The sequence below is a fragment of the Callithrix jacchus genome, chromosome 9 (assembly GCF_049354715.1).
Source record: "Callithrix jacchus isolate 240 chromosome 9, calJac240_pri, whole genome shotgun sequence".
NCBI lineage: Eukaryota > Metazoa > Chordata > Mammalia > Primates > Cebidae > Callithrix > Callithrix jacchus.
Window position 1 is genome coordinate 47,358,087 of NC_133510.1, and position 12,259 is coordinate 47,370,345.

At 33.2% G+C, this 12,259-nt stretch overlaps 1 protein-coding gene across 30 annotated transcripts in view; it reads left to right on the forward strand.

Moving 5' to 3' along the window:
• SOX5 (SRY-box transcription factor 5) overlaps positions 1-12,259 on the forward strand; it is a 1,034,770-nt gene that overhangs the window by 641,536 nt on the left and 380,975 nt on the right. The gene's annotated exons all lie outside the window — the stretch shown is intronic.

Sequence of the window (12,259 nt, forward strand, 5' to 3'; positions counted from 1 at the left end):
GGCTTTATGTATATAGTCGCTGAGGTAAGCAGGAAAATTAAAATAATTATTTGTCATGATCATCATTATTTTAACAAGAAATATTTTTCACTAATTATGAAAAATATAGTGTCTCAGATCTTAGATCCTGTAGCCCTGCTTATATGGATTTTCATATTTATGTATGTGTGTATATAAAGTGAGAATGACAGAGAGGGAGATATAAGGGAGAGAGAGAGAAGGAGAAAGAGGTGTAAACTTGGAGAGAAATAGAGATAGTGATGAAAACTGAGGAGTGGCTTTAGTAAAATGCTATGAATTCTTCACGGAAGTGATATACTTCTGGTGGAAAGGATAACCTTTCCTTCTTCTGTAAGTAGAAGTTATCAAAGAACCAAGAGCCTCCCCAAGATGGTTATGTAGTTTATTTTAGGTGAATTTGAATAACTGCTATAATGGTTAAGGGCAATGAAGAAGTTTGCTAATTTATAAGAATTTTTTATGAAATCGATTCCTGTAATCCAGACTTTAATCCTTTTTGAAAAACAAAGCAAGGAATGTCCACTTTTTAAAATGAGGTTCTCTAATCACAGTGGTTCTGATTTTTAAAATTTATATTAGCAGATCATCTTTTTATTTTTTTAGTAGTAAAGATGACAGGTAAGAACTGAGTGGTCATTTCTGGCATGCAACAAATAGTCATTTATCCTATTACCTAATGTGGATTGATGTTAAGTCCTCTGGAATAGGCTGCTTCTTAGTATTCCATTCTCTCCTAACATTGGCGAACTTTGCAATCTATTTTGAGAATTGTGCTTCTCAAAGACATTTTCACTGTAGATCATTTTGAATTGACAAGCAGATCTCATAGACAACTTTAGCCATATACTATTTGACACTATTTAAAAAGTACTCAAATCTGTTATCAAAATTACGCTTTTTTGGTAGGACAAAAATGTAAATGTCAGTTCTTTAAAATGAAATGAAGTGCTATTTGGAAAAAAAAAAGCATAGGATTTTGAATGTACTATTCAAAATAATCCATGAGTTCAGGTGTCCTCACTTTAGTATATTTAAAAATACACTAAACCTATGAATTAGTAATATTTTGTGTCTTTATAATACTCACTCTCCCCATGTAGATGATTTCTAGCCTGAAAAGTACAGCTTACTTATTTCTCTTCTCCTGCTACGTATATTACAGACTCTGAGAAGTCCTGCAGTAGAGAAAAAGAAAAATAACTTCTTTAATGTAGCTTACCCCTAATTTATTTGGTGAGAGAAATTTTCTTCTTACACTGCCCATTTACTTTTGGAAGACGTACCACTGAATACAAAAATGAAAATACCAATTTAAAGAGAGTCTATAAATGTGAGGAGTGTGATTACAGATTCAACTAATTTCAATAAAAAGTGTATTACAGTAAATAAATGTGAGCTAGTTAGCAGTTAAAAAATCAAGCCATCCCAGTGTCCTGAAACTATCAAATTGATTATGGATAACTCCAGCATGTTACATCCCTTACTGAGTCTGTCTTCACAGTAGTCTGCAGGGTTGATACTGAGGTGCTATAACCAGTATGGTGATACTGGTTATTTATTACCAATATTTATTTTAATTTGTTGGTGCCATGTTAAACTCTTTTGTGAGATATTTTAATTGTCCTTTTTAAGTACACTAAAAGGGATTGTAAGGGTTAAATGAAATGAAATATTTATAACATTGTCAGAGCTGCATATACAGGTACAACTGTTGTCAGTTTGTTTCCAAGATCCATTTATTTATAGGAAAATTGGAATAAACAAATAAGTTTTATATCACTTGCCCAAACATGTTATTGTATCTTGAATAGATTTCCATCATTTATTGCATAGAATATTCAGCCTCAAATGATATAATGTGGTTATAAACCTCTTCAATATAATTTTAAAACAACCCTATAATAACTTTCCTACATACAGGTTACTATCACCATTTACATTTACTATTCATCTTCATATTTAACTTGACCTTGTGATGGAGTTTTCAAAGGAAAATAACTTTTCTGGCACATATCACTAAATTACCAATTATTTTCTGAAATTGGCTGTGAAGTTTTTCTTGTTATATAAGACAAGAGTATTACAGAAGATGATGTCAGGGACCAGCAATGAACCACTTTTTTATAAATTGGATATTAGTGACATGTTAAAAATCACACTGATGTACCACTTGCCCTCTACTAAAAACTAACTCTATTCAGTAAATTATTAAAATATAACACACACAGAATTATCAAGACACACTACGCATTTTTGATGTGTGAGAGAAATTCCATTGACTTCTACCTATAATAGAGAGCCAAAGCATTGTACTGATGTAAGAGGTCATGATTTTGATTTATGGCTACATTATGAAAATATTACATTGCTGTGATAATTATAAAATCTCATACCTATGGGAATAAATTTGTAATAATTTATTGGCAGGATACATCAACAATACACCATGGCTTGGGTTTTCTATTAACTTACTTTATGAGCAAGAATAATTTTAAACTTACTTTTAAAAGAAGTTTAAAATTAAAATGATGGGGATTTAACCACAGAACCTTAACCAAACTTTTTTTTTCCAGTTGAAAATATTGACCTTGTTGAAGTATCAATTATTTGATGACCTGAAGTCAGTAGTAATGATTTAAATATCTAAGAAAAACCAAAACAAAGTAACTTCCTACTATATTAATTCTGTGAATTCCCATTATCTATATTTTTCAAAATTTCTTTCCTTTAAATTTCACATTTTAGTAAATATCCTTTGGGATCGATAACAAAAATGGAAGGCTGGGATACTGGTAGCCTGCAAGTTAAAGACCCTACAGATGTAATATTTCTCCACTGCACCTGATTTAAACCTACCTCACCTTCACTTACAACTAAGGACATTCTGATAGATAAGAAAATATTATATTAGCATTTTTGGTGCTTTTGCCAAAATTTCACTGTAATTTGTTAGATTATATAAGGACTTTGTAAATTTCGCTTCCCATAATTTTAATTTACCATGTCACCTTGTGTAATTTCTTGATGATGAAGTCTGGTCCTAAGTCTGTAAAAAAATTTAGGAAGAATTACTATAACAATAGGTACAGGCTAAGGAAGTAGTGACAATGTTGTAGCCTATCAAGTACGAAAGAAGCAATAATATGATATTCTTCATGCAGCTTAATCTCTGATGTTAAATTCATGTGAGATTTTTGATATTTCTGTAACATTCATAAATTTTTAAGATCACTTAGATAGTCAAACATACTAAATATTTTATCTTGGTACAATTCTGTAAATATTTGTTGAATGTATACTAAATGCAAAGCCTTTTTAGGCAACATTTGTGGAAAAGATGTGACAAAAATTCTCCCTCAATGTTTCTCATTTGAATTGTAGAAATGTTTATATAAACATCACAAGACCACTTTATAGAACAACTCCAATTGATACCCACAAAATGTCAGTGCAGTCCTAAGAACTGAAAGGTAATTTCAAACTCTGAAGATTAGAGAAGGTTATATAATGGTGGTGGCTTTCAAGCTGGTACCTGGAGATTGTATAGGCTTTTGTAGCACCCAGTATAGTGTTGAAAGGATGTTTCAGATTTAGTACCAGCATGAATAAAACATAATCATGATCAGCTTTTAGCATGGTGAGAATCTTGTGTGTGACTGAGACATAGGGTATAAAACATATAGGCTGGGGACAGGCTATAGAGGACACTAAATTCCAAAATTGTCTGTTATTTCATAGTCAATAAAAAGTATTGTTCTTTGAGCTTGGCGTGGGGATTGCATTATGGAGTTTATGATAATGTATCTTTTGGTCATGGCACTTCTTAATTGAATGACTTGTGATAACTGAGTTGCCGACAGCATCCTCATGGCTCAGTGCTAGGTACATTTTTGACATTCAAGTGATTTATTAATTTTACCTTCTATTTGACTGAAAGTCATGTACTCCCTCCAGAACTCGCACAGAATCTTCTTTCTACTCTTATTTCAGTATGTTTACCAGTTGATTTTTTTCACTAGACTGCAGTGTCACTAGATTGAGAGTGCCTCAGCTAAAATTCATTAATCTTTATTTCCTCATGCCAAGCACAATATCAACATTACAGAAATACTTATTGAATTGGATTGAAATTTCAAACTTAATATAGATTTAATAGCACTCGAACTTATTTTTAACATAGGATATATATGACACATGTTACATATAAATGTTATGGAAACTATTTATCTATAGGATCTCATTTTCTCTGTAATAGTGTCTAAAGACTGATTTCAACTTTAACTTTGCATATGAAACAAAATATGGTAAATCAGAAAGAAATATTTTTAAGATGCAAGTTACCCATGAATGCAGGTGGATTTCCTGTTCTTTTCTTTTTACTCAAAGATATTTTTCTTGACCCAAAACCCTTGGTTTATTTTGTGGACTGTTAATTGTAAATTTAAAGGAGAAAAATAAAAGCACTGTGTGGTGGTTGAATTTCAAAAATGATATTTTTTGAAGAAGCGTAGTGAAATTCTTATATTCTAAATGATATATTGGTAACAGACACATGACATTAAACATTTTGTTCTTTCCTATTATTTTGTTTTTCTTTCTTTCTTTCTATCAAGACTGAACAGGAAGCTGTATTGGCAACCACCACATTGGGTGGGATTCAGAAGGAGGTGTACCAGAAAGAAGTGAAAACAAAGATTGCTTTGGTGATTTTTAAAGGAAGAAGACACTAGCTGGTTTATAGTATTATTCCTCCCTGAAAAAAGTGGGAACTCGGGGGGGGGAAATTATCTGGTGTCTCGATTAGTCCGTCTTTTACCCTTCAGACTATAATCATTTTTGTATTCTTTACCCTTAATGAAATAATTGTTATATGCTGGAAGTTAGTGATTGCCGTTTTGGGTAGAGTTTTACTTTGAAAAAAATAAATTAGTAATGGAGTGGCAGGGAAGAAAAGACAGAACAGCTTTTCTGTTTTCCGGTTTGGATTCTGCTAGTGGCTTTGCTGCCTTGCCTGCAGTGATGGGTATTGCCAGAACTTAGGGAAAAACAAAGCTAAAATGGCAACATCTCTTAGGAAAATCTGTAAGATTGTAAGAAGGCTGGGTGGTTGTGGGGAGTGTGAGTTAGAGAGCAGATGCCTTTGGTCTGAGTTTCAGTCCTCACAGTCTGTTTGCTTTCTTGCTTTGAAATATTTTTTGTTTCTACCTCCTTGGTTTACAGGGAGCTGGGGAGGCTCGTTTTTGTTGTTGTTTTGAAATGTAAGTTTGCCAACAAGTGAAACAGAAAATAACTGCTGTGACAGACATGTCCCCTAAGACCTTTGCTTCTAAGGGAAACACCTCAGCTTCATGTTTAAAAACAGAGGCCCCAACATTGGAATACCAAATTCTTTTTGTCTGCTGTGCAATGTGAAAATCTAAAATTGTCCCTTTGGATTTTTTACTTTTTTTTTTTTTAAAGGTCTTACCAACTTTGAGGTCTTAGAGCAATAGTTTCACCGCTGCCATGATTTGCCTTTCATAGGGCATACATTGTGCTAGTGCTGAACAGCTGCTTTAAATTCTACTTATGAACGGAAATTTGAGGTTTTAAAAATGCACTTATTTAATCATGATCAGACCTCTTTTGATTGATGCACTGCTCCTGTTGATTATTTTGTACTTCTTTATTAGGCTTCCTTGCAGCACAGATACTATTCTAACTTGGGTTCCCTTGAGAGCATATTAGGTGGATTATGTACCAGTAATTGTTTTAACTATATAGAAGGAAAAATTATTTTGGATATTTGGACAGTCACTCAACAAATATTTCGTGTATCAGACACTGTTACCCCAAAAATGTAGAAATGAAGAAAATATACATGATCTCTGTCTCATAAAGTTTATAGTCTAAATAGTACCTTTATCTAGTTATTCATTAACATATTTATATGCCCTTTTTATAATACTTGTTCTTAGTCATTATCAATATTAATAGACATTGTAAACAGGGTACTTTTGTTTTGAATCATGCTATTTTACATACAAATATTATACAAATTGCTTATATTGGAGGACCTCAAATAAAGTAACTATGGAAAATTCAAGCCTAGGTAAGATTTTTCAGATTTTCTCCATAACATACTTCTTTTCTCCCACTTATAGACAGTTTGGCAAGCATATTGCATAAGGAATAGGTCCCTGGGTAAAAGCAATAGTATTCCTGTTTTCTTTTAACTCTTCATGAGAGGATTCATGGAGACAATGTCAAGAAGCTTCTACTTCCAATTCATATGTGATCTGCCCAAAAGTTGTGATTTCTATACTCATCTTGGACCTAAATCAAAATGGGAAATAAAATGACAGCAGCAGAAATGTCAGTAGCCCATGCTGGGAATTTTGTCTTAGAACTAGTCTTTTACTAATCTGGAGAATCATCTGTCTAGGCTACCACATCTTCCTGAAGATTGCAATAGGCAGTCTTAAAGTTTGTCTCTGACTTGAAATACACCGAGGATCATCACTATGTTGAACTCTATGTTGTTTGTAAGTGAAATACAGCATCATCTTAGAATTAGAAAATTATACTTCAGGTAAATTGAAATTAAAAGGCAAAATTTTAAAAACTTCTTTTCTGTTGCTTTTGTAGAAAACAGTTGGGGAAATTTCTATATAGAAGCTTATTACTATTAATATTTTAAAACTTTTTAAGCAGAGATTTAAAAAGTATTTCAGAGAAGAGAAAGTGCGAAAAATGAATAGACTTTTAGGCAATAGCGCTGATTAAATAAATGCTGATGTTTGGCAACAGGGCTTTGGGAGATAGATGAAATATATGATAGAGTCTACTAATCATGTGTACAGGATTTTCTGGGACAGTTTTAGTGTCAAATATAGTGACAAACCATCCAAATTATCCAAAAGTCTCACCATTTTGGACTCTCTATTTTTCAAACTCTCACTCATTCATAACTGGTACAAATATATTTACCAGAAGATATGCCATTTTTGGGGTTATTTTTGTAAGAGATAGTTTCTTTATGTAATGCACTTCAGAGAAAATCTCCAATAGAAGTAGTGTGGTAGGCAAAAGCATAGACTTTGTGGTGAAAGGCTCAGGGTTGAATCCTGTGCTGCTACTGAAGCTGTGAGACATCAAGCAATTTACTACACTTCTGATCCTTGACATCTTCTAACCTTCATTCCTTGGCTTCCTTGGCCATAAAATATAGATAGGAATCGTACTCACTTGCATGGTGGTTGTAAAGATAAGATAGGTAGGTGGGTATGTAAGTGGCTACCCAGATATGGAGATACATCTCAATGTGCTATCTTAGTTATGTATATTAGCTACGTTTTATTACCACATTTAAATGAAAGAACTCTGGCTAAAGTGACAACAAATACCAAGATATTCTTGGACAGTTTTAATATCAAATGTATTGTTACTGTTAGATTCACATTAAACCAAAGGTTACAAACTGATGTACTGGCTATGCGTGTTTCTTGTTTTTCTTTTGATTATACTAACATTAAAAATCTGGACATTCTTGGGAGGCTGAGGCAGGTGGATCACGAGGTCAAGAGATCCAGACCATCCTGGTCAACATGGTGAAACCCCATCTCTACTGAAAATATAAAAAATTAGCTGGGCACGGTGGCGCGTGCCTGTAACCCCAGCTACTCAGGAGGCTGAAGCAGGAGAATTGCCTGAACCCCCAGGAAGCGGAGGTTGCGGTGAGCCGAGATCGCGCCATTGCACTCCAGCCTGGGTAACAAGAGCGAAACTCCGCCTCAAAAAAAAATCTGGGCATTCCTCATGGAAATACAGATTTTTGGTTTTTTGTCATAATTGTATGAGTTGGCTACATGAAACTACCAATTTCAACTGGAAGCCGTGAACCTCAGTGAGGTCACAGGAGCCTCCCTAGTCAGGGGCACATGCTCAGGTTTCTGCAATCTGCCTGTCACTGAAACCTACTCCCGACCGCAAACACCCACATGCACAATACAGGCATTTGCATCGTCATTTTCTTTGCTCATTGATAATACCTATTAATTACCTTTCAGTTTCTGGATTTTTATGATTTTTCTGCAGTGTATCCTGATTTTCAGTGTAATTTTAAAAATACAATTTTGTCTGTTTGGGGTAAAATGGAAAAATTGGGGGCCATTTTCCATACACACACACACACACACACACACACACACATATGTATGTATCAGTCTCTGAAATATAGGTAGGAAAAATATTTGAAAGACATGGTTAAGTATAGCAGAACTCTAGTATATGCCAAATCCTTGCAACTAGAAAAATAATCAACAAATTAAGAACCAGATTCACTACCTGAAATGAGTTATTGGGCAAAATATTCAATTTCATTTTTTAGTTAATCCTAAAATATTGTTTATTGCTAGCTGCAGCTATTTTAGCTAGTAATTTAAGACTTATTCCCTTCTTTGTAGTAGAAGGATGTGTGGCACTTGGAGAAAAGAGAAGATGCTAAAATTTTATGCCCTTTTTACCCCAAATTAAAACTCTCTAGGAACCATGTCCTTTAAAATACTTTGAATAAATTTTTTAAAAAGCCAGATGAAAGACTGTAAAAATTATTTATAAAATGGAAAAATAGAGCTAAGGTAAATATTACAGTTGTATTATTAGTAGGCATAAAACATGCATATAATAGTCTCATGTATCTGTCTATATATATAATAATAAATACAAATGCCTGCTGTCTTGGAGGAAGAATAAGGAAAGAGTAAATATTTCAAATCTCCCATCAGTCTTAGAATAGAACTCATATAACCTACTACCAGTTTTTGTAATCTTATTTTATGAAATGAAGGAAAGCGTGCTGTATAATTTATAACAATCACATTCATTTCCATATCATGAAGAATTACTCATAATTACTTAGTAGGTATTCCATTGATTGACTCTCTTGAAACTTCTTATTTATACCATTATAATTTCCATTTCCCAAAATTTTTGTTCTTTTAACTGAGACCCATTAAATTCTGTTGGTAATCGTAATACATAATATAATAAAAATATTAGTCAATCCTACCCACTTTTTAAAAAAAGAAGAGTAAAGTATCAGCAGTCAGAAGAACCAGAAAGGTCAACCAGTCCAGCCTTTTGGAGCTATGCATGAATCCTCTAACATTTCCGATATATCATCTGTTTTCTATTTAGATATTAAAAGTGTTCTGGAACACACTACCTGATGAAGCAAGCAAAATACCATCATTTTTGGTTGGCTTTGACTGTTAGAAGGTTATATTTATTTATTTATTTATTTGTATTTATTTTATTTTTTGAGGCACTGTCTCATTCTTTCGCCTAGACTGGAGTGCAGGGGTGCAATCTTAGCTCACTGTAACTTCTGCCTCCCATGCTCAAGCGATTTTCTTGCCTCAGCTACCAGGGTAGCTGGGATTACAGGCATGAGCCACCACACCCAGGTATTTTTTGTTTTTGTTTACATATTTTTAGTAGAGACAGGGTTTTACCATGTTGGTCAGCCTGGTCTCAAACTTATGGCGTCATGTGATCTGCCCACCTTTGCCTCCCAAAGTCCTGGGATTACAGATATGAGCCACTGTGCCTGGCCAGAAGTTTCTTTTCAATACTGAGCCTAAATGTACCTTCTCTCAACAGTGTTTTTTATTCTTTTAAAAAATCTTGTATCTCTATTTGTAAATTTATTGGATATTATATAGCATTGCAGTTGTCTGTTTATATGCTACCCTTTAGAAGATAGAGCACCTGGCACATAGTAGACATTCAATAAATATTAGTGAATGAATAGTTGTGGTTCTGTCCTCTAAATATAACAATACCTCTGCCATGTCATGGTTACCTTTCAACAATTTTCTTAGATATGTATAGTGAGCCATGTGTTCTGTATGTAACACAAAAGATTCATGTATAAAATTTTAAAGATTATGATTTTTTTAGATATTAGAAAGCCCTGATAGAAATTCCATAGGCAGTAATCACCAGATGAGTTGGTAAAAATATTTAAAACCTAGACTTTATTGGTAGCTCCTGGATTGATGCCCATGTTGATCCTGAATTGGGAATTCTAATATTACATTCCTTTTTAATTCCCCTTGGGTTTCTAAGAACCAGAGAGACTACATTGATTATTTATTATAAAATGTATGTTACCCAATGTTTGTAATTAAAATGATATCGGTAACATTGAAATATTAATTTCCCTTAGATTATAATTCTTTACTGTTGTTTATATTTATCCACATTATCTCCGAATGGGGATTTACATTTCTTGACAGTATACCGACAGCAGTGCTTATTAATTCTGAAGAGTTTCTAAATAGTCCATGAGCTGAGAGGATATAGTCCATATGGCAAGTAATGGGTGGTGTTTAAACTATCTTGACATCACTCCAGTTTGAAGTATCTATTATTTCATGCTGCATTTTAGTGATAGCCTGCAGAAATCTACCTGGAACTGCACATTTTCTATTGATTTTCTTTTGCCAAATGATTGATGGTGCATTCTAGTTCAATTGTTTTCTCTTGGAGTGTGTGCAGTTATACTCCTTTGTTTTCTAACATTTTATTAGAAGTATAAAATATTTTTAGATGAACAACATGGTCATTTTGGGAATGTTGATGGCCAAAATTATTGAAGACAGTGTATAAGAAAGAGAGTGAATCAACTATTTCAGTAGCTAAATAGCTACATCGATTGAAAAGGAAATTCTTACTAGTTTTTCTTTTTTCATTCTTACTTCTTGTGATAGCTTGATTTTTGTGGTCAAAAATCATCCTTTTTCTGGTCAAAAATCATCCTTTTTGGATGTAACCTCATAGTCTTCAGAGATGGCCCTTCAAAATGCTGGGTATCAATCTAAGCCAAACTTAAGCATTTGTGATCTTGCAGTGCTAGTGCCGCAAGTTCATTGATACAGTGCACCTGTGTCCCACATTTATTCTTTACAATAGAAACCCATTTATTTGGAAGTCTTAAGTCCTGCACATAGAATGATGGAACCACTGTTTATGTGAATAGCAGTTTCTAATGAAACTTTCACAATAACTGAATCATATAGTAATATGTCCTACTATCCTTGATTTTAAGGGGACTCAGCATCTTTTAAAGAAGCATGTGGTGGGAATTTCTTTTTTATATGTTATTTGGAAATAAATGTCACGCAGCAAAAACTGTATTCTGAATTCCTAGAAAGGGGATGAGGTTTTGATATGTTGATAGTAGGAAGCCTTATTGGCACAGCTCTCTTTTAACTTTGTTTGAAACTAAAATTATTTGAAGGCCCAGGATACTTCAGAGCCAGCCGTAAGAACTTGATTACTCACTTTTCTAGCAAGATTTAGAAATCTTAGCTTCACACCATGAGTTCTAAGTCTTATTTTTTAAATTCAGAAATAAAATTTTCGGCTGTATAAAAATATTAAAATAACTCTTGACTCCTTTTCAAAGGTCCAAGTATATTAAACACAGATGGCTTTTCATTGCTAATTAGATTGTGTCCTATCCTAACCTTAACTATGGTGTACACCTAAGTGGTTAAAATGAGATTCAATTCAATTTCAAATAACAACAGCAATAATGATAGATAGCGTTTATTAAGTATGTATAGTGTTTGGTTTGGTGCTACATGTTTCTATATGTACTCATTTACTTCCCTAAACATCCATAAATAATGTACTATTTACATTTCCTATAAAGGGAAGACAGACTCAGAGAGGTTAAGTAACATGATCAAGGTCACAGAGGTAGGAAAGGACTACAGCTAAGACTCAGGAGAGGTGTGTCTAATCAAAGGTCATGGTCTTAGACATTGCCTTCATGCCTCTACTTTGATTTATTATGCTTTATGTTAGGTCCTTCATTATATTGAAAAATGAGTAATACTGCTTTTGCTTCAGAGTTTACAATCCAATAGTAAATTTGCTTTTATTTTGGTTAAAAAGTTTCTTCTGTATTAAATGTCTATTAGATGAGTTTGAGTAATGGAAAGAAAGACCAGAAATGTGAGATATTGTATTTTTGTCTAGAATTTTCAAGTACCTTACTTACTATAGTTAAAAAAAAAGCTAAATTTGAAAGAAGATAAAAAGTGAATAAATATGAACTATGAGTATAGACTTTAAAACAACTATTTTAATTAATAATGAGACTGGTAATTGATTTTTTAAATATCCAGATCCTTGGGAATCAGTAAGCTCTTTTGCTTCGGTGCTTATATTTACATATTTTGTTGTT